Source organism: Lissotriton helveticus, chromosome 3_2, assembly GCF_964261635.1.
Source record: "Lissotriton helveticus chromosome 3_2, aLisHel1.1, whole genome shotgun sequence".
Classification (NCBI taxonomy): domain Eukaryota; kingdom Metazoa; phylum Chordata; class Amphibia; order Caudata; family Salamandridae; genus Lissotriton; species Lissotriton helveticus.
This window is the reverse complement of record NC_136062.1, coordinates 405,252,921-405,277,079: the sequence shown is the minus strand read 5'-3', so window position 1 is coordinate 405,277,079 and position 24,159 is coordinate 405,252,921.

Sequence of the window (24,159 nt, the reverse complement as noted above, 5' to 3'; positions counted from 1 at the left end):
TAATCCAAGCACCAAGAACGCTGAAAAACTTACAATCAATTCTAGGTTTCCTGAATTTCGGAAGAACTTACATTATAAATTATGCAGAGAGAGTTAAACCTCTCTATGACCTAATAAAACCAGATATTAAAATAATCAATTGGACTCAAAAACACATAGAGATTTTGAGATCATTGCAAACAGACATGTTAGCTAAAACAAAATTGCAAACACGCGATAACACACGCAACCTTGTAATCCGGGTCATCCCAGGAAGATGCGGATTCACATACCTGACCTCTAATGAGGGAGAAACGGTACCAATAGAATATAAATCACATTTGTACACAAAAGCTGAAATGAAATTTGGCCCAACGGAAACAATTCTAACCGCGGTACAGACTGCTGTAGCGAAAGAAAGAGCCCTAGCACAAGGTAAACGAATAATCATCGTGACACCAGTACCAGCCCTGGAGGCTGTAACAAAGGCAAGCATTCCGAATGCTAAAGCACTACATCCGAGATGGATACAGTGGGCTAATTCTCTTGCTGCAACAGACGTGATATACGAATTTGATCCTAATTTAAAAACACAAGAATTTCTCCAATATGAATTTGAATGTCCTCTGCCGACCGAGATCCTGCCTCTGGAACATTACGGCTGTATAATATATACGGACGGATCAGCACAACCCGCAGTTGGGGGTAAACAACCTTACAGTGCTGCGTGCGCGATTGTTAAAGGTCGCTGGCACGAAGGAAAATTTAGACCACTGGTCACTAAAACACAATCTCTAGGAGATTGTACAGCTCAGCGAGCTGTACTACTAGCATTTAAGATGGCGCTTGAAAATACCGATCGCGAATTCCCCACACTCATAGTGTGCGATTCATATTATTGCGTTCAGTCTTACAATGAATATTTGCAGAACTGGGTTCAGAACGGTTTTAAAAATGCAAAAGGTGGCACAATCAAGCATAAAACGCTTTGGGAACAAGTAGTTCTTTTACAAAAAGAACTACAAAAGACTCACGTGATACATACACTGAGTCATCAACGTGATGGCGTTCACGTTGCAGGGAATTAATTGGCTGATGAAGCAGCGAAGGCAGCTGTCCAAACGGCTTCCGTAGCTGCAATCACCCGGTCAAAAACAAAAATAGACAGCGAAATATTACAGGCTGTCACCGCTACGGTAAAAGATGCGATAGAAACACTCCCGAAAGGCTTTCCAGTAAAGTACTCATACATAACTGATGCGAATAACGTTCCATTTGCTCGAATCCCTGGAGTGGGGGATAGGGCAATTCCAAACATGGAATATAGGTTAGGACTCATTATAGCGGCACACAAAGGGCTTGCTTCTGTACATGCTGGCGTTTCAGCCACAGTATCGTTATTAAAACAGAGATACTGGTGGCCACAAATGAGAAGACAAACCAGGAACTATGTTCTAGAATGTGAAATATGTCAAAGAATGAAGGTATCAACAGTGAAACGACCAGCACAGACACCCCTTCTAATCTCAGATAAACCATTAGCATGTGTTTACCTGGACCACTGCAGTCCCTTAGAAAGGGACGGCAACTATAAATATATCATGGTCGCAGTGGATTCATGCACGAGATTCATATGGATGTGGCCCCAGCGCTCGGCTGACGCCAGAACTGTTATAAACGATTTGCGAGTCTTTATCGGCACATACGCAATTGGCATGCTACATTCTGACCAGGGTGCTGCTTTTAGCTCTCCAGCTTATAAGGAGGCCATGACCAGCATGGGCATTGCATTGCGGTACTCTTGTCCCTTTCATCCTGAGGGAAACGGAATTGTGGAAAGAAAAAACCGTGACATAAAGCAATCTATAACAGCAAAGGTATTAGGTTCGGGAGCTGGGTGGGTCAAACATTTAATAAGTGTCCAACGTAGTCTTAATAATCTGCCAAGAAATTCTCTAAGAGGTCTCAGTCCGTACGAACTATTGTTTGGTACTAGAATGTTAATCCAGGACCTCGATAGTCAAACTTCAGTGGTTAAAGAAAAATGCTTTGATATCAAAGATCGTTTGGCTATTTTACAGGACTTAAATGAAAAAAGAAAAGACCTGAGCAACATAAAGTTGAAACAACAGCCAACAACCACTGAAGAGAAACCACCTGTCCCAGCAAGGCCTGTCTGGATTCCAAAAATCGGGGATCTGGTCAGAGGAAAATCGCGGTGAAGAAGGAATTTGGGCCTTCTTACAGAAAAGCAGTACCTGTCTTAGCTATCAACGGAACAAGATCAGTTGTACTACCACCCTTTGCTGGTAAAAAGAAGAACCGAGTTGTATCCATCGACCTGGTTAAACCACAATCATGTGGCCGATAATAAGTAGTAGGCCAAGTGGACTCCCAAGAAGTAGTAGAACACCAACGTTTGCTACAAACACAGAGGTTCAAACTGAGAGACTAATCACATTTGATAAACCTACAGTGGATCAACAAGGACTATGCAACAAAGCCATGGAACTCAAACCTCTTGAAACCCAAATCAAACTCGTACATCAAGAAACACCAGTCTACAATGATGTAACTATGCTATGCTAATGAAACAAAGCAAATTCCAAAAACAAAAAGGAATCCAGAAGCAATTGAAACAATTGACAGAACAGCATCAGGCTACTTCATCAACTTCAATGATTTTTCTGAGGATCCAAGTGAACCTGAGGAACAGCCAACAACATCAAAAACTTTTAAAGTCAAAGCAAAGAAACTCAGTCATCAACTACAAGAAACCTATCTGATTTCTCCATGGATTGAATTTTGGGTGGCACTAGGTGTATTTGTCCTCATACTTTGGCTTATCATGGTACTATGTTCGGGACATTTCATTGAGGGAAAATATGTTACAATGGACACAGCAAGTCAGAAAATCAACTTGGTCCTGAAACCACACAAGTCTTCACACATCGAGAAAAGAGAACTTTCTTCAGTAAACTTCACAGCCAATCCTATACCCGGTGGGGTAGCATGGGACAAAACTGATTACGAAATCTATGGCCCGGTCGAGCTCTTGAAGTATCCTCATCAATTTAAGGTTTCATTAAGTGACTTTGTAAAACCAAGCACATTCACTGATGATTGGGACTATGAAAGTATTAATGATATGATGTCAGATCTAGTGATGTCAGCTAAATTTACAGAACATGATTATTTGCAAGGTTCATCTAATTATGACCAGATGTATTGTTACAACCAGTATGGTAACCATTATCTGCATAAATCTGCTCAACCGAGAAATGTTTTTAATTTTAATCAATGGGAACATTGTGCAACTCCACCAAAAGTTAATTTTTTGAAAAAATTAAAACATTCGGTTTTGATTTCTGGAACAATAATATTGAAACGAAAACAATCTGGGGTACAAAAAATTGGCAAGTGCAAGGTATAGAATCATTATTTAGAGCCTGCATGATCCCAGAACAAATTATATTTTTGAATGATACAATTCAACAGACTACCTGTCTTGGCCTAGCCAAAATTAAAGACTTGAACAAACCGTCTATTCCGAAACCAACACCAGATAGTAATCGCACTGAAGATGTTGAAATAGACGTTTCCCATATTTTAAACCATACAGAACACATCCTGAATGGAAAAAATGGTTTATCTGGCCCACAGACACAAATAACTGTCAAAATAGATTCCTGAACAAAATACAGGGGTTCAAATTGACCAGGCCAGACCCTAGATACTCCCAGAGACAAAATCCAGGGATTATAACAACTTACAGTGTAGGGAAACTCTGCCTCGAATGGCTACAAACATCCACACTGGTTGAAATTAAGCAACACTTGACTTTACTTAAAGAAGGTGCTGACTTACGTGATTTCATTATGGGACCACGCAAACAGCGTCAAAAACATTTCATAGCGGCCTCTATATATGCAGCTTACAACGAAGCTTGGAAAGAAACTCAAATTGAAACAGCAGAGAAAATACGGGAAATTGACCGTGTTAATTTGGAAAAATCACTTTCTGTTGTGGACAATGGGTTAATGACTCTGTCTTCCAGAATATATTCACTGGACAGTATTGTATCATCTGCAATCGATATAATAGAGCAAGACTTACTGATGTTGCAACACGGTCAGTCCCAATTGCGTTCTATTGTACAGCTTGGCTGGACGTTACAAAATCTGCGTTCAGGCTACGTGCCTCGGCGTTTAATCAACACAACGTCATTATTCAGTATCTTTAACCTTACTGATACACAAATCAGCTTGGCACAAAAGGGTGCAGAATAAACAATTCTGAGCATTGAAAAACTTGAGAGATTACCATTGACAATGTCAGAACGACCTGTCATTGAATGGATAATACATGGAATCATAACTATTCCGATAATGACTTTCCAATTTCGATACTGCCAAAAATATATACAGGCAGGCCAGTATGAAAGGTTGGGTAAAGGATACATTAAGTCAACATGGAATTTACCTTATACACACACATGTTATAGTAATACAGGACAGAGTGTATTTCTTAGTGGTAATAATTGTGAAAAATCACTAAGTGGTATACTTCTGTGTCAGGGTATAAGTTTACATGGGGCCTGTGAAGGGACTTCAAATAACTTTCATGTCACCAGCTCGGCACACCTGCAACTCAAATAGAACCATTCTTTAAAAGACTTTCTAACGGGAGTTACATTCTAATTGTAGATCACAGATGTTGTGGCTTACTGCCAGGAAAACCTCATCTAGTAAGTGTGAGCTCCATGGTCACTTGCTGTGAGCGAGTATTGTTTCCGAATGACGCTCCAGACAGGGAGGGAAAAATTTGGCCCAGTTTGAATATCTCTTCTATTCGAATTGATACTTTAAGCAGAATGAAGACTGTGCTCCTACAGACGCCAGTACACTTGACGTCATCAAAAGAAACGTATGATCTCCAAGTTGCAAGGACAATGGGAGAAATACATGCATTGTTATCAACAAATTGCCCCCTACACTTCGCAGAAATGCTAAGCGAAATCTTAAATATTTCTGATACAAATGTTATCGCGAGTGTATTTAAGACCGTTTTTTCGGGACTGTTAACTCCATTCAAAGCAGTCCTGGAAATATTTCCCAATTTTGTCCATTCTGTCTTTGGCGGACTTCCACTCCTGTTGGGACTCGTAGAAGGCATCCTATTTTTGCTATTCTTGCTTCGTTATGGCAAGCCATGTCACAGACAAGACTCCAGCAACAATGGAAGAAACGATCCTAGCTATACGCTATCGGGACCGCATAACTAAAGTCCTTGGATTAGCCCGGCTAAGAGATCTGAATATGACCTGGTTACTTTCGTTCAGACCCATATGGCAGGATTGTGTCTTACCTGTATTGAGATGCATGCTATGCGGCGAAGAATGCGTGTTGGACACCTGTCTTACACTACAATCAGAAGTACCATTGGATGCAGATACTTTGTTGGGTCCAGTAAAGTCTCATGCATTGTGCTGTCCCCAGCGGCTACCTATCCTGATGACGGCATTCATGGAGAGTTCACCACTACGATTGAAGGGTAGTGAAGTACAGGGTGAGAGCAGCATCAGCCAGGTACGACCTTCTGTAAGCAATGCTGATCGAAACATCACTGAAAGCGAACATGCGCACGACTGCATGATAGCGACATTTTCCAACTTGGTCGTACTTTCACCTGAGGCTGTAGACTGTTTTTTTGAGAGTCTGTCTGAAATGATGTTTTCACCAGAACAGAGAGAGTGACTTTAAGAAAACGTGCACACAGCGTTCCCTGAAATCTGAATTTGGCCTTTAGCTTTAAAAACAAAGCTACTGGGAACTTTTTTCCTTCTTCCCCTGAAAACGAAAACTTTTTTCCCAAATCCAAAATATTTACCTTTTTGGCACTTATCTTCTGCTTAAAGTAAAAACTATTCTTAGAGAACAGAGCTTCTATTTTTAGGAACTCTAGAGACATTACATTACCTCAGCCTCTAGCATATTTACAAGTAATTGTATTTATATGTGATGAAGTGGTCTCGCACTTTTTCTTCTGTATTAAGAGCCATTTCATGTGTTATTTTCACAAATCATTCATGCTGATATAAAATGTGCATCCTTTTTTTGAATGATTACACTGCTTGAATGCATACAGTACCTATACTCATTTTCGTGTATTTCGCATATGCCATTTTTCAAATGCAAAGAATGTATTTTGGGGTGGTCCGGTATACACATGCACTATTAGTTATGTTTACTATTGCTTAGGTTAGTAAATATGGACATGAATTCGTGGAGTGGGTGTAGTATGTTTATCTAGGGACCTGTATCGATACTCCTATTTCTGACCCTTGCCCAGTTATAATTCACTAATATCTACACAACGGCACAGAAACCCGTTTCATAAATTAGTCATAGCGCATGCTGTCACATTAAGCAAGCACTATTCCTCCAGCCCCCTAGAAAGCACACCGAGTTCTTAAACAAATCCAAGCCTCGAGCAAACCTGGGAAATCCCCGCCTGCTATGTTTTGATTTAGTCCGAGAACTCCTGTAAAGCACTGCAAGAACGATCAGTTCTTAGTGACATCTTATTGACGTCTTATGTCCATCCTTACGTCAAACCCAGCACCTCTCAGGTATAAATATACCAACGCTGCCCTAAGCAGAGACACAGTGGTGATGAACCTGGAGCAGTGACTACTTGCCGGAGAGCCCAGCTGATGCGAGAGCCCACGGACGCTGCCCCTCCCCTTTTGACGCGCTGAGGAAGACGCTGCCTTTCCTCCTGCCGAGGAATCCAGCCTCCAGCGTTTCCAGCTTGCCCTCGCGGGTAACTGGGATACCGAGTCCTGAGAAAGAGATACCAGCCCTCCTGCCTTCTAAATCCCAGGTACTGAACTGACTAACCCCTTACAGAGAATTCTTGAGTCAGATTCTTGGCAAAACAAACTTAACTTAAACTGCTACTTACTTACTCCCTCCCATATATTAGGCTTAGGTCAGGTACACCGGGGTAGGCGTAGTTAGAAGCACCAGTTGAGTATGATTAGTCAATGTATATATGTATGTATATCTTTTATCCATTTTAAAGTATCATATGGCTAAGAAACCATATCAATGCTTTTACAGTATTATTTTATAATCCTGCTTTTACTGTATGCACTTTACTTAACTATAAGTATTGCAATTGTAGCGATTCATTTCTCTTGTATGAGAAAAGAGACTGATCAATAAATAACACCTTTTATTGAAAATGCCCTTCTCTTCTTTTCTCTACAATCTGGTGAAACTAAGTATGCACGTATTGACTGAGTAAAATAGCTGTCTTTTGTTTTCACACGACTCTAGAGATATACTCTTGATCAGGGAGAGCAAAGTTGTCATGTTCTATGGTTGTCAGAAACGAAATCCCTTCTTGTCTATCCAGGGAGGTTAAACTCCTCCTCGCCTATTCGAGAAAGTTTCTAGTGAACTCTGAGCTAGCTGGCACACAAAACTTAAGTCTAATATCGTCAGTAGAAGACCTAGTTAACCTCTGTCCTACATCTATACTATTGAAGATATTATTCCAATGCACAGAGCCTATTGATAATAGGAACTACACTACAGTATTTCTTATAAACTCACGACTGCGTGTGAATTTAGTTTGGTAATCATTTGATACCTTTACTCTTATTCCCAACCCTGAGTAAGGGTAGGGATACTCCCCTTTAACGATTCCTTCAAACCTGACGAAACGCCAAGGATCCCTTCTGGACCACTGAGGCGAGAAACATGTCAAACCACCCTGCCTGAACTCATCATTAAATGTTGTCTTCTCATCAGTAGGAGCTAGCAATTTATACATTATTTCTACCCTTACCAGGGGGACCCCGGAAGAAACCGTTTTTTGGGTACCTTGTGATATTTTTAACCCACCATTTCACTGTCCCACACACCTAAACGCTACATCATGGCTTTTTACATCTTCGTCAAAGATTCACTCTATGGGGGAAAATTATATCCATCGGCTCCGATCACATCATATGGGGGGGAGATTTTAACATCACATTAAACCTAGCCATAGATAGGGTGCTCCCCAGCCGTATCACTACTCTAAAGCCCAACACTGCCTACAGTACCTCATAGCTGATAATGGCATGAGCGACGCATGGCGCCATCTCCATCCCGCGGCTAGAGAGGGCACCTGCTTCTCCATGGTGCTCTCGTTATGGTCTCGTAAAGACGGATGGCTACTATCGCGATGGATGACACCTTGGCTCACATACGCTACTCACCTGCCATGCACCTACTTAGAACACTCGCCTGTCACAATAACACTCACCCCCTGGTACGGAACCTCCATATAGAGCTAAAGAGGCAACCCGCTCCCCTCCTTTTAAAAATGTGAGAGAAATGAGGCAGGGGTGCCCCTTGCCGCCCCTCCTCTTCACCGTCGCCATAGAACCCCTGGCGGCGAAACTATACCTACACCACAGCGAATAAGCCCTTATATATCTGAGCGACAACTCATATCCTTATACGCTGACAACCTAACCCTCTATCTTCGTAACCCTGAGGAAAGCTTAAATCCGATCCTCCATGTCCTTATACGCTTAGGAGAAATATCTGGGATCAACAAAAACTGGGGCAAATCTCAAATATTCCCCCTCACTGAGTCCTCCGCTCGCTCTGACCCGGACTTCCCTCTAGCATGGTGTACTGATACAGTTACTTACTTGGGCATAGTGATCACAAGAGACAGGGACGAGTTAATGAGAGCGAATTATGTGCGGGCCCTAGACCTCATCACAGAGAAAATCCCACGATAGATAGCTATGCCACTCTTAATCGTCGGGAAAGCGTCACTTATAAAAATGGTGATCCTCCCAAAATGTTTATATCTCTTTCTCAGTATCCCACATGCCCCTAGTAGCCACTTTTTTAAAACCCTGAAGTCCCAACTTATCCCCCTAACATGGGGAGGGAAACAACCAAGACTCAAATGGGAGAACCTCAATCGCCGCCGGAGGGTTCGTAATCGCGGACATGAAACTGTACTTTAGCTGCGCTCAGACCCACTTTGCTGCGTACTGGATGAATCCTCCGCCCTACATGCCTCACCTGGCTGTGGAGGATGGATCTATGAATCCCACAAGAAGCTCAGCCTATCTCAGCTCACCCCCTGCCCACGCCAGTGCTACTCAAACCACAGTAGACTGCACTAATAAAGGTTGGAGATACCAGGCCTGCCAACTTAAATTCATTATCCCGTATACCCCCCCATGCTGCCCCTTGAAGGCAGATTAGACCTCCCTGTTACACAGGAGGGAGGATGCTGGCAAATGCTCAGAAAGTATTCAATCCAGAAATGGTGAGACTTGTACAAACACGGCGACTTCCTTACCCGAGAGTTTTTTGGAGACTCCCCGTACACACCCCTAGAACTCTTCTTATTTATTAGGCAACGATACATTACGGGCCAGTTACATTCACTGCTAAAGAGTGAAACCCCTACACATGTGGTCTCCAGGCTATACCGCATGACCCAGCATGAATGCACATATGATACCCCTGCGGCACGAACACATTGGGAGGATTCACTAGGCTTCCCCCTTACAGACGAACAATGGACTTATTGCTACCAACAGACCGGGAAAATTTCCACCAGCAACAGATTACGCGTAATCCACTATAAATTCCTACACCGCCTCTACTATACACCAGTGAAACTCATGTGCTTCTATCTGCGTAACACAGACCACTGCGATAGGTGTGGGTCAGAGGGGGCAGACTTTCAGCACCTAGCCTGGGAAAGCACCCCAGTCCAGCAGTTCTGGACAGACGTTCTGGCCAATGACAGACCTGCACATCCCAAACAACCCACTAGTTACTGTATTAGGGTAAACCAAAGACCTAGATGTGCGGTATAGGCAGTTTATATCGCTAACACTACTGATCGCTAAACGCAGGGTGGCGTGCCGATGGGGGGGGAGAGAGGGCGCCCACATTTAAAGAATGGATGCAGGACAGCAATTTCTGCCAAGAACAACTGAGTACTTATGCAGAACTATTGCCTATATCATCGCACCCGCGGGACAGATGGAGCCCCTAACAACACTACTTGCAGGCACAACAAGCAGTTGCGACAACAGAAATTATAACTGACTGCAACACCACATAAAATGCACATAACCACCCATAGAGGGCAGAAGGGGTCTTATATCAAGGGAGGTGGGCACTCGCAGTACAGTTTTAGCTATGTGATTAATCAAAATGCATTGCTTTGTAACCACAGCAGGTGTCATTTCATTTCTCCTCATACGACGTTTGCTGTGTCACGCGATATATTGATGTCCTTATTTGTTCTGGATATATGGAAAAACAATAAAAACTATTTTTACTGAAAAGCTAAGAAGGGTTGTGCATTGGTTTGGGTGGGGAATGTGAATACATATATATAACATATCTTGCCCACACAAATTCTAGTACCCTAATACTCATCTGTCAGCATCCACTGTAACATACCTTCTTACAGTCACATAAGATATATCTACTACAGGGCTTGTCCATCTCCAGGACTATCAGCCAATAAGCAAACAAAAAGGCATGGAGAAACTGAAGAGATCTATCAGATACTGCTACACCATTAGAAAACTTTAATCCATTACACTACTGCAGGTCCCAAATAAATATGACAGCTTCTTTACAACTCACATTGACACTCAGATATGGAATGATGGTAACAATAGCCTATTCCCGTAGATCTCTCCACAACTTTCTCTCTTTCCAACCTTAAGAGCTCAAGTCCAAAGCTACAAACGAAATTTCAGGATGAACAAACGCAGCAGCAGTACCATCTAAGTATACTAGAATGACAAGAAATACCACAATGGGACCAGAAGAGCTGCTCAAATCTGCCTGCTTACTGAAATCCATAAATGCGGGTCTATCTTTCATACCTCATCATCCACCACACTGGTAAGGACTGCCTCCCAGAACAGGATACCCACACCTCGGTGGTCATCACGCACAACAAGTAAACACTACCCACATAGTATCACAGAACAAAGACAATAACCTTCAGAGCATACACCCTTGAAGGCGTAGCTTGCTGCCTATGTACGCAAGTGCTTCAGTACCCCACATAGAGGTAGAAAGCGCTGTAATAAGTCTGAAATTCAATACAATGATCTATACGCTTATTTTTTTTTTTTGGTAGTACGACCCTATCAAGTGGCAGTTTACACAGAAATAGACAATATACAGTTCATTAGTTTTAAGTTCAAGACAATCATATTATTTGCCTTGAACCACAGGGTGGTACGGCCACGGCAGAAATCGATCCTGTGTTCCCAGTTTCAAGGTCACTATCTCTAGTCACTATGTCACAGATCACTGATACAACATCGACTCATACGAGCTACAAAACTATCGAGTTAACAATATCGTTTACAAAAATATCAACACCCAATACACAAAACCGAAGTAAAGCAAACATCAATAAAAAATATTTTTAAAAAATGCTTTAACAAAAATACCAACAACCAAAATAAAGAATACAAACATATCGATAACATTAAAATTAAATAGAACACAACAAAAACAACGATATAAATAATATTGACAACACAAACATCGATAAAATATATATAAACAATACCAAAAATAACAATTAAACATACAAATAAGCTAGAGAACGAAAAGGAAGTACACAATCAACTATTCAGAAAAATTCTCATTAAAGGTAAGAACAAAACTTTGTAACTAAATAAATTAAATTTGCTTAAAAATAATTAACTAATACTAAAACATGTTTACCTTTATATGTCACAGATTAAACTACATTAAAACACCACCTGGAAAATTCAAAACAAAAATGTATGTCAAAATAATAATAAAATCAACATTAAAAAATATATAACAAAGGAAATATATTACTTAACTAACAAATAAAGTAAACGAATTAAAAACTAATAAATGTAATGAAAAAGCAAAATAGTTTACAAATACTTTCTTTTAACAGCTACTACAGCAGTCAACAAAACAGCAACATCAATGGAAGAAACGTAATCATAATTAAAAATAGTAAGTATATTTTTTTACAGCTAAATAAACATAAAGAGTAAATAATAGAAATAATCAAATCAACTGAAAATATAACATTTTCCTTTATGTTTCATAGATTACACTTCACTAAAACTCCACCTTAAAAATTTAAAACAACAATTACCTACGAAAACAGAGACAAAATCAACATATGGAAAAATATAAAACTATGTAAGAATATAAATTTACCAACAAATAGAACACTAATAAAAAATAAATAAATTAAATAAAAAATTAAAATATAACTAACAAATACTTTTCTCATCACAGCTTCTACAAACTTTAACAACATAACAACATCTACGAAATAAACTGAATCAAACAAAAATAGTAAATATTTTATTTCTCAACTAAATAAAAATAGAAACTAACTAAACGAAATAATTAAATTAAATGTAACACTTAAATAAAAATAACATTTTCCTTTTACACCAACAGAAAAAAAGAAACCAGCGCATAACCACCATCGAAAAAATATCCAACAAGAAAATTAAAGCAAGACACATGTTATTTTATTTTCAAATATAATAATTATACAAACATGTTTACTATTCAAGACCTTACAATTAATAAATAGTTATATAGAAATGTACATATATTCACAGATAGACAAAAAAATGGCAGAAGGAGAAAATGTCATCACATCACAAAAGGGAAAACTGCTACTGTGCTATATGGGCTATACTAATGCGCAAGAAAAAATAACAGGTAACAAAACCCATTGGTAATGTCGTTTTTTTTTTTAAACTTTATTTTTTCAAACAAGATAAACAATACATTCCCCCCCCAAAATTGGCATCAGTATAGACAAATACAGGTGTACATAGTTCACAGTCCTAGTATGGTTCTAACATTGCAGATATAACAGGAGATGCAAGAATCAAGTCCTCGGGATGCATTGCTAGTATAGAAACTGACAATAAGTAACTTGTGCGCAGTCATCAGGGCATTACCCCACCACCTACTCTCCCTCCCCCTCTCCCGCCGCCCCTTCCTCAGGTCCCGATTCCTCGGAGGAGAACAATGCAGCACTAGTCGCATCGGAGTCGCTGGCAGCCGACCCCACAGCGCACATCATACGCCATGCAAGCAAGTCCTCCTGCAGCCGTTCATCTCTACGCGCATGCTGCATGTGCGTTTCTTCAGTCAATGTCCATTCCCCCACATCTCGAAGCCACAGTGTCATGTCTGGTGCCCTTTGTCCCATCCAGGTAATAGCCACCCGACTTCTAGCCAGCACCAAGAGCAGCTGCAGCATTTTATATGACAGATTCCTCTTCCTAGGTCTGGGGACCAGGGCTAACAAGCAATGGAGCGGGGTCAGGTCAAGACGCAGACTCGTGACCTTCCGGATGTGGACTACAACTACCCGCCAGAAGTCCCCGACCAGCGGGCACTCCCAAGCCAAATGGAGAAATCCGGCCCGACTAAACCACACCTAGGACAGGCATCCGATTTATCCGCAGCAATGCGGTGCAAAGCCACTGGGGTTACGTAATTGCGGTGCATGAAATTAAAATGGATCAATTTGAAACGTGCGTTACACAACACCTTCCTGGTAAGCGTCCCTATCCGTTTCCGCTGTCCCGGGTCTAAGGCGACCCCTAGATCCGCCTCCCATGCCGCCCAGGACGGGGATATCGGGGGGGCAGAGTCACATCTCATCGCCGTATATAACAGCGTTATCAGTCGCCGTCCTGTGCCGCACGATAGCAGGATATTCAAAGTATGGGACACCTGGGGTGCCTCAGGGAACTGTGGCCAGGTCGCTCTCGCCATGTCCTGCAGGCCTCTATAGTGAAGATATTGACCCCCAGTAAGACTGAAGGCCTCCGTAGCTCTCTCCAGGGTCACGAAGGACTCGTCTGGATACAGGTCTGCTAAGGTTTCACAGTCGCCCTCACGCCATTCCCGAAACGACATGTGCTCCTCCATTAATGTGACCGGTGCCAATATCCATACCGGTAGCTCCCTATGAAAAGGGGCCCGCCTCAGCACCCTTTCCACAACTTGTTGCCAAAGTCCCGCAGTGTGCCGGACAATATACGGCAGGGAGTGGTCCGCTCCTCTACCACCCATCAGAGCCACTTGTAACGTCTTCTCATCTGCGCTACCTGCCAGGAGTCGCAGCTCCCAATTGTCCGTACCCGCGAACCAGCGCGCAGCTGGTATAAGTTGGGCTGCGTAATAGTATAAATCAAAACGCGTGGCTTCTAGGCCCCATTCTTCCCAGCGTCTGACCACCGTGCGCAACGCAACTCTGCTGCGCCTGCCCGCCCAAAGCAGGGAGGTGAGCAACGTATTAAGTTTGTTGAAAATACGAGGAGGAAGAGGACAGAGGGTATTCTGTAGGATATACAATACTCTGGGCAGCATCACCATCTTCGAGACGGCCAACCGTCCCATGAGAGAGAGTGGAAGCGTATTCCAGAAGGATACAGATTGTTGTAGGGAACTAAGCACACGTTCGGCGTTCCGGGCCAGCAACTGTTCATCAGAGACAGCCACCTGGATACCCAGATAGCGGAAGGCCTCCATCTCCCACCGCAGTACCAGGGGCGGGAAACCCACTCTGGGGTCCTCACCGCATCCCGCAAGGGGAAAGATCAGGGACTTCTCAGGATTAAGGCGCAGTCCAGAAGCTGCACCAAAGCGCTCCAAGTGGCGTAACAGGAACGGTAGCGACTCCCGAGGTGAGGTCAGGTAGAACAGCGCTTCATCCGCGTAAAGCGAGACCAAGTGTACCACATCCCCCACTCGTATTCCCCAGGGTGCCATCTCCGCACGGAGTGACACCGCCAGGGGCTCAATCGCCAGAGCGAATAGGAGCGGTGACAGGGGGCACCCCTGGCGGGTGCCCCTGCCCAACTGCCACTGCTCCGAGCGGACCGCTCCGAGTCTGACCCTGGCTGTAGGCGCACTGTATAGAATACGGATCCAGGCGCAGAAAAGGGGCCCCACCCCCCCCAACCGAAGCACCTCCAACAGGTACCCCCAGCTAACTGTATCGAAGGCTTTAGCCAGGTCTATCGAGACCAGGACCTGAGGATCCTCCCTGGTACGCACTTCATGGAGAACGTGACTCAGGCGCCGGAGATTCATGGCGGTGTTGCGGCCCGGAATCAACCCGCACTGATCATGATGAACTAAGCGCGCCATATGAGGCGCCAGCCGAGTGGCCAAGATCTTAGTGAGGATTTTTCCATCGGTATTGATTAAAGTGATTGGCCGGTAGGCCGCCGGATCACAGCTATCCCCACCCGGTTTCAGGAGCATGCAGACCTCTCCCTGCTGCATGGTGGGCGGGAGTGTGGCACGCTCCAACGCTTCATGGTAAACCTGCAGGAGGTGGGGCGCGAGGATATCTGCAAACGCCTGGTAAAACTCTGGAGGAAAACCATCTCCACCCGGTGCCTTAGCCTTCGGTAGGGCGGCCAACGCCACTTTGACCTCATGAAGCGTCACCGGGACATCCATTTCCTCAGCATCCTCCCTAGAGAGGGTCTGAAGAGGCAAATCACGGAGGTATGGCTGATACGATGCCCCCGTCACCAGGGGGTCAGCGGTATAGACCTCCTGTAGATGAGTACGAAGCACCACAAGGAGGTCCCGTTCCGATTGCACCAGGTACCCAGCGGGGTTTCTCAGTGCCACGATCCGGGCAGGGGCCGATTCCCTACGGAGAATCCAGGCCAGCAATCGGCCCGACTTGTCCCCCTCACGGTGGAGTCGCTGTCGACAGCGGCCAAGAGTGAATCTATCCAGCCGGTCCAGGATATCATGAACGCCCTCTCGGGCCGTCCGCTCAGAGTCCAAGTTCAACCCATCTGGGTCCGGTAAGGATTGGTAGTGTCTGAGGTGCTCCTCAGCACTCGTGAGTTCACGGAGCAGCTGTTTGCGGACTCCATATGTCAGACCCATACATGCGCCCCGCACGACCGCCTTAAGGGCATCCCATTGGGTTGCAAAAGGAATATCACCCACTCCCCAGTTCAGGTCCAAATAGGAACGCAGGGACGTCTCCACATGGTCCCGTCCCACCGGATCCTGTAAAAGTTCCCCTGGCATCCGCCAGGTCCTTGGGCGGGAGGACCGGTCCACCCATTGTACCACGCACGTCACGGGCGAATGGTCGGACAAAAACCGGGCCTGATGTGTGACCGATAAGACAAGGGATGCACCAATGTTGGCAGCAAGGACTCTGTCGAGCCTACTATGTGTGTTGTGTGTGGGGGTATAACAAGTGTAGAGCTTCAGTCCCGGGTTACCGAGGCGCCAAACATCAACAGCACCCAGATTATCCATCACCTCCCGGAGACGTGCCGTCATCCGTGGCTTCTTACCCGCGCGGCGGATGCCTGTCCAGCAGTGGATCCAGTACACAATTAAAATCTCCAAACCAGAGGAGGGGGGCATCTAAGTCTGACACCATAAGCTCCTGCAAGCCGGCAAAGAAACTCGGGTCATCTACATTAGGTGCATAAGAATTCACCAGCAGGAAATCCCTCCCATCAAGTTTCACTCGTATAAGAATATATCTGCCCTCAACATCTGCCTCGACATACTGAACCGCCAGGGGTACCCCGGGTGCCACACAGATCAGGACCCCCCTAGCATAGGTAGAGAAGGAGGAATGGAACATCTGACCCCTCCACTTCTTCGCCAACTTAAGAGCACCCTCCTCATTCATATGCGTTTCCTGCAAACACGCCACAGAAACTCCATGGCGGCGAAGGAAGGACAGCACCCTGTGCCGTTTGGAGCAAGTACCCAGGCCACGCACGTTCCAAGTTAAAAATTTGAATCGCATAAGCTTTGGTCCTGCCCATCCGGGCACCCAAGTTTAGCCTCTGCAAGCAGCCTCCCAGGGGCGTGAACAGCAGTACACTGTATGCCAAAAACAGTTTCCCCCCACAACACCCCCCAACCCCACAATGCCCCCAACCACACAACCTCTGAAAAGATCCCCCCCCTCCCCCACCCATGCGCAGGAATGGTGCAACAAAGAAACACGCCATCCCGCCCTCCCCCTGCCAGCGCCATCCAAAAACAGTGGGACTCAACACCCCGCCAGAAACAGTCCCCCCACCCCCACCCGTGAGCAAAAGGACAGCAAATACCAAAAATGCGTCCCTCGGAGGTCAGCACCTCAGGTCGCCGCAGGTCCCAGCGCCTCCGCAGGCTCCACGTGGAAGGGCCGCTGCAGTTCACCGTGGAAGGGACGGAGTTCGCTATCCCCACAGCTGCAGAGAAACCAAAGGGGGCAGCCCGCGCAGGCCGCACCGGCACTCAGCGCGGGGACGGGCCCCAAGGTCGACAGATCCGGCTGGGCTAGCGTCGAGCCCTCGGCGACCGCGCCGCCTCAGCCCTCCAACAGTCCCGCAGAGCCCCAGGGACCAGGGAAGCACGCACCAAGGGCTGCGCTCCGCAACTGGGAGCTCAGGTGCAGCAGAGGGTCAGTGGGGGGAGGGGCGGGCACCACAACCCCTTACACGGGTCAGCGGGAGTCACCGGACCCCAAATCAGCCCTCTACCAGTTGCTCTGGATGGTCGCCACTGGTCTCCAACAACCGGGGGATCAGCCGTGGACGCGATCAGCCCCGGAGCAGTGAAACGCCTTCTCCGAGCGGGCCGCACGCACCGCTACTCCCTCGTGCAGGCCCAGTCCGCGGTCTCGCGTAGAGTCAGGTGGAGCCCTCAGAGAGCCGCTTCGATCTCCGGCTGCGTTGCCGGGGCACCGGAGGCTGTCCCGGCAATGTGGGGGTCCCAGACGTGACAAGGGAGGATCCGGACCATCAGCACCCCTTTGGAGGGTCAAGCAAGGATCTTTGAGGCAGGATTTAGTGGGTCCTCGGACGGAGCTGATGAAGCTCACGTCCTGTCGGCCATGCTGCTTGGCCACGCCCCCCCATTGGTAATGTAGTTAATACTGGGAAACATCGTTTACATTGTGGTGTTTACACCGCACTACCTTTACAACGATGCCATTACAACGCAAGTCGTTACTACAACTTGCGCAGGATGGCGCTTTTGGATAAGGAATATTGTAATTTTATATTCCAACACCTTCCCTACTGTTACGTGGGCTGGTGTTGGAATATAAAATTATAATAATCCTCAATCCACGCACACCAACGCAAGTCGTTGTAACGACTTGCGTTGTAATGGCAGCGTTGTAAAGTACAGCGATCTAAAAGATCGCATTGTACTGACGTACATCCGTTAACACTACTCCAATTCTTGTTATGGAAGAACCACAACAGTAAAAACAAATGTTCATGACAGGAAACACAACTATCCACCCAATGTGACAGAAATCAAAATCAGAGATGCTCTAGAAACAATCAGAGAAGCAAGCACCGGCTCCCAACAAACCAGCACCCAAATACTAAAAAACGCATTAACTAGGGTACCTGAACATGTCAAAGGACAACTACTATCCATTTCTACTCTAAAAAGATTAATAGCCAGAACTAAAAGAGCTACTGCTTAAACACCCCCCACCCCTCAAATGTTTACAGAAATAGAGATCTTACCGGAATACATTGTCACCCACAAAGAAGAGAAATTAAATTTTCATTACAATAACAGTCATGAAGAAAGAATAATTATCTTTGCCACCAACAACAACATACAAAAATAAAAAAACTGCGAAACGTGGATGAGGATGGTATATTAAAAGTTTTGCCCAAGGCTTTTTACCAACTCTATACCATCCATGGCGAATATGAAGACACTAACCGCCACGGTGGCGGTCACATCATAATCTCAATGGCTGGACCGCCGCATTACTAGCAGATGGTCCCAAGTCCTGGCACCATGGCGGACAGACGGAAGTACGTCCGCCATAGTAATGACCCCCTATGTTTTCAATATTTTCAAAAATAGTATAACAAAACCAAATAAAAAGAATTTAATTATGAACAACAAAAAAACAATATGTGTATGCAAATAAAAACGTTAACAATAAAAACTGACATACGTCTCCTTTTTTATTTCAATATGCATATAACCACTAAAAAAACTACATAATAAACCATAAAAAGGTACTATTCGTGACTCCAAAACCAACTAAACTCAGAGAAACTGCTGGATAATAAACCAGACAAAATTGCAATTCCAACTCCAAAACCAAATTAACTCAGAGAAAGTGCTGGATAATACACCATAAAAAATTGCTATTCCAACTCCAAAACAAACTAAACACAGAAAAAGTGCTAGACAATAACACCCCCCCCCCCCCCCAACTTACTATTCCACTTCCAAAACCAACTAAACTCAGGGAAAGTGCTGGACAATAAACCATTTAAAATTACCATTCCAACCACAAAACCAACTAAACTCAGGGAAAGTGTTGGATAATAAATCAAAATAATTACTATTCCCACTTCAAAAGCAACTAAACTCAGGGGAAGTGCTGCATAATAAACCAAAAGAAATTACTATTCGACTCTAAAACCAACTAAACTTAGGGAAAGTGCTGGATAATAAACCAAACACAATTACTAATCTAACTCCTAAACTAACTAAACTCAGGGAAAGTGCTGGATAATAAACCAAAAAAAAATTAGTATTCCAACAACAAAACCAACTAAACTCAGGCAAAGTGCTGGATAATAAACCAAAACAAAATTACTATTCTAACTCCAAAACAATCTAAACTCAGGGAAAGTGAAGGATAATAAACACATAAAAGAAATTACTGTTCCAACTCCAAAACCAACTAAACTCAGTGGAAGTACTGGATAATAAACAAAAAAAATACTATTTCAACTCCAAAACCAACTAAACTCAGGGAAAGTGGTGGATAATAAAAAAATAAATACTATTCCTAACATCAAAACAAAAAAACTAACGGAAACAGTTAAATAATTTAAAAATTAGAAATATATAAATATATTTAAAAAATTCAAAACTATCATAAAACAAAAATGTATAAAAACGTTCATTTTTTATCAAATTTAACACGCACAAATTAAAAAATATGTCCAGATAAATAAAAGAAAAAGAAACATTATTATAAAATACAGTATATAAAAAAGTATTCAAAAATTTGAGATACCCTTCTCACAAAAATGAAAAAAATATGAATATTAAATTCTAAATTACCATTAAAATTTAAAAAAATTCTAAATTATCTAAATTTCACAAAATGTAACACTAAAACAAGAACTATGCATTTGGTATTACGTATCTACTGGTGGCAGCCTTAAGGCTGACTTGAAGATATCGTCATCTGCGATGTCTTGTTTTTCTCTCCATTTGCCCTCTAGTTGCTTGTAGTGGTGTTTCATTAGCCTTAGCTCCTCTGTGTATCAGCTGGCCTGTGGTCATGCTCTAAGCTTTGGGTTGCACTTGAAGGGAGCCAAAGTATTGGTGCATGCAGTAATCCAGGAGTTGAGATTTGTGATGGCTTTCAGCAAGATACCTTTGAGCGTGTACCAGTGCTTGGAAAGGCGGCAGCCCACTCCTCTTAAGACATGCTTGTCCAGCTGTGGTGGGCAGTTCCGATGGTGGTAGGTCTGTGATGTTACGGGATGGGTATACTGAAACTGGTGTGGGCAGGCCTGTTCAGGTAATAGTAGCTGGCTTGTCAACTGTGTTGTTGCTGATTGAGGAGAAAAACAGATCCAATAGGTGTACGGCGGGGGAAACAGCATTTACATGGCGGTCATAACATCACAGTTCTATTACTACACGGTTCTTGCAACAACCACGTGATAACTGTACATCGCAAGTCATTAGTACGACTTGCTGTAGGGGGCGCTAAGGTATTGGAAATGAAATCCAACACCTTCCCTGATATTGCGCAAACTGGAGTAAGAATAGTAAATAATACTGTTCCTAAGTCCAGCGCGTCCCCTACAGCAAATCATGCTAATGACTTGTTTTGTAAATGTATTGCGTACTAATAACGCAGTCGTCGTAATGACCGCGTTGTAATAGCACACTATGTAATAGCATGCATTGCAACATGCTATATTGGTCCGGCGGTGTGGGTGGATTGGGTAACGTGCTGGGTGAGGCCAAGCTTTCTGAGGTTTTCTAGAAGGGCTGAAAATTCTAGATCATGCAGTCTACTAGGTGAGTGTAAAAGTCTCCGAGAAAGATGAAGGTGCTGGCTCTGATGATGTAGGGAGTGACAAAGTCCTTGATGTTGCTGACGTAATTGTTTCGGGGGCCTGGTGGTCTGTATACGAGGGTCTACCAAGGAAGAAGTTGGCCGTGATGGTGTGCCGTGTATCTAATGGGAGTGTCCATGTACGTGGTGCAGCCAATGGCAACTCTGAATTTGATGGTGACATCATGTTTGAGCTTTTGGTGAGGCTCTTGCCTAACCATCACGGAGATAGCTGTAGCGATGTCTGGTGAGATTCTCGCAAATAAACTTTGACAATATACCCAGCTACGGTAGGTCCTGGGATATGCCTGTTCTCTATCTTGGAGGGCTCGTATCTGTTACTAAACTTTAACTAAACTAATATATAAAAATATAACTATTTCAGGGAACCAGAAGGATTTTTTTGTCATAGTTGTGTGGTATCCTCGTGTGGGCTCGTGGCTGTCCCTCGCTCCTGGAACTCGGAATGCTCTGTGCGGGGCATTCCTAGTACTCCAGTGCGACGGTTGGCGTGGGCTCCCATGGCTGTGACCAGCTTCGCTTAACCGAATAAATATTCCTTTACACCAATCCTGCTTACCTCGTTTCCTTTCAACTTGGGATTTATCAAGTTGGTCTGTAAAGGATCAGGACATGAAAACAATAAATATTTGTTTATTGTTCAGTTAATAATTACAATTTGCACTGATTAACAGTAAAAACAGATAAGGTTCCACTTGATAAGACACGTAATAGTGGTAGATCCTTTGTAAATGTACATGTAAATGTAGTATACTTGTAAAGCGCACAGCTTCCCCAGCAACGGGGCGTCCCGGCGCTGTATAACTCTGGGGAACCCATCCTGGCTTTCCCTGTGGGATGGTCCCTTGCTGGGAGTCCCCAAGGTGGAGCCAGGCATCCCCGGAATTGGTGGGGCCGTTGTGGAGATTAGGCAAGCTAATGCCCAGAGTTGCCGAGCGGAACCACTGATTAGAGTAAGCACCGAAGCGAGAATTATCAAGTCCGCTGACCCAGGTCCACGACCCTGCCGCGTCGGGAATTGAACCCTGGTCCCAGGCTGACTTCTGCTCTCAGGCCTGCCGCCTCTAACCAGTGAGCCACACTACTCCACGAAAAAGCTGTTAGATATTTGTTGGAAAGAAAATTTAGAATCAGTTTAATAAGTCCGTTTTTAAAAAAAAAATAGTGCGTTAGCATGGAATTTGTAGTAAGTTTCTAACTTCTCTATAATTATCTAATGAGTGCAAAAAATAAACAAATTGACATAAATATCTTCTTTTTGGTTTTCACTGTACAGCTAGAAAAACAGAAGAGTAGAAAAGACAGCCACATCTCGTTTTATTCTATAAAGAGCTACTTTGCACCTGCCTTTCCCCTCAGCTGCTGGCTGCAGACATTGTGAGGTCAAAACTGAAATATTGCAGTGGAATTCTGGCATAATTTTTTACAATTGGTGACTGGTAGCGTCACAAGTCATGGATTATAAAGACATTAGAGATGGGCTTGTATACAGATATCACAGAATGCCTTGTATTACACATAGATACTTTGCTTCTGATGCATACAATTCCAGAGAAGAGGGAGGCTGTAAGGAGAGAGAGAATGGTTCATGTGAAGCAACCTCTGTCACCGCTGGACAAGAGATAGGCGTGATCATAGCCAGAACACTCAACTCTGAAAACAATTGTTATCAATCAGAGGATACAGTTATGCCCCAGTGAGGATAATAAAACACCATTGAAAGACTGAGAGAGACAAGGTAAGTTCTGTCTGACAGATGAAGAAATGAAGCTCAGGTAATAGTAGTGTTATGGCTTTTTATAGAGCAGAGAGTACTGTTTATGCAGCCTGGTCATGAAGAGAAAATTGACCAGTCAAAAACCTGTAAAACACTTCTTCCTGGTAATTGACAGAAACAATCTGGCACTTAAGAAGAGGCATTGGAGAGAGAGTATTTGAGACAAGATCCGATCCCACAGCAGAAAGAGAGAGAGAGAGAGATAGAGAAAGAGAAGCGAGACAACAGATCATCTCACAGCAGAAAGAGAGAAAGACAGAGAGAGAGCGCGAGACGAAGGGAAGCGGGAGGCAAACTCACAACTGAGAGAAAGAGAGAGGGAGAGAGAGAGAGAGAGAGAGAGAGAGAGAGAGAGCGAGGGGGAAAAAGAGAGAAAGGGAAACTGGAGATAATGCCAAATCAGAGTGAGAGAGAGAGAGAGAGAGAGAGAGAGAGAGAGAGATAGAGAGAGGGATAAAGAGAGAGAGAGAGTCAGAAAGGAAAGCAGGAGATGAGCTCAAAGCAGAGAAAGAAAGAGAGGGAGAGAAAGAGAGAGAGAGAGAGAGAGAGAGAGAGAGAGAGAGAGAGAGAGAGAAAGAGAAGCTAGAGATCATCTCAAAACAGAGTGAGGGAGACCGAAGATAATTCCATAACAGAGAGAGGGAGACATTAAGGAAAGTAGGAGGAGAGCTCAAGGCATAGAGAGAAAGAAAGTGAGGGAAACAGAGAGAGGGGAGAAGAAGCAAGAGATCATATCAAAGCAGAGGAGCTGAGGATATTTTCACAGCAGAAAGATAGAGGGAAAGGGTAGGAGAAAAACATCTAACAACACATGAAGAGACTGAAGGAGAGAAAGAGAGAGAGATAGCGAGAGAAAGAGAGAGATAGACAAAAGGAAACAGGAGATCATCTCACAGTAGAGAGAGCGAGCGAGAGAAGAAAGAAGGAGATTATCTAACAGCAGAAAGAGAAAGAGGGTTAAAGGAAGCGAAGGAGGATTTGATCTCACAGAACAGAGAGATATATAGGGAGAGAGACAGAGAGAAAATGAAGCAGTAGATCATCTCAAGCACATTGAGATAGAGAAATAAAGAGGTATATATATATATATATATGGAAACCAAATCCTTCTGTGAGCACACGCAACCCTCCACGTTGCCACACCATCAGGAACGGACCACAGCAAAGGAAGTTTATAA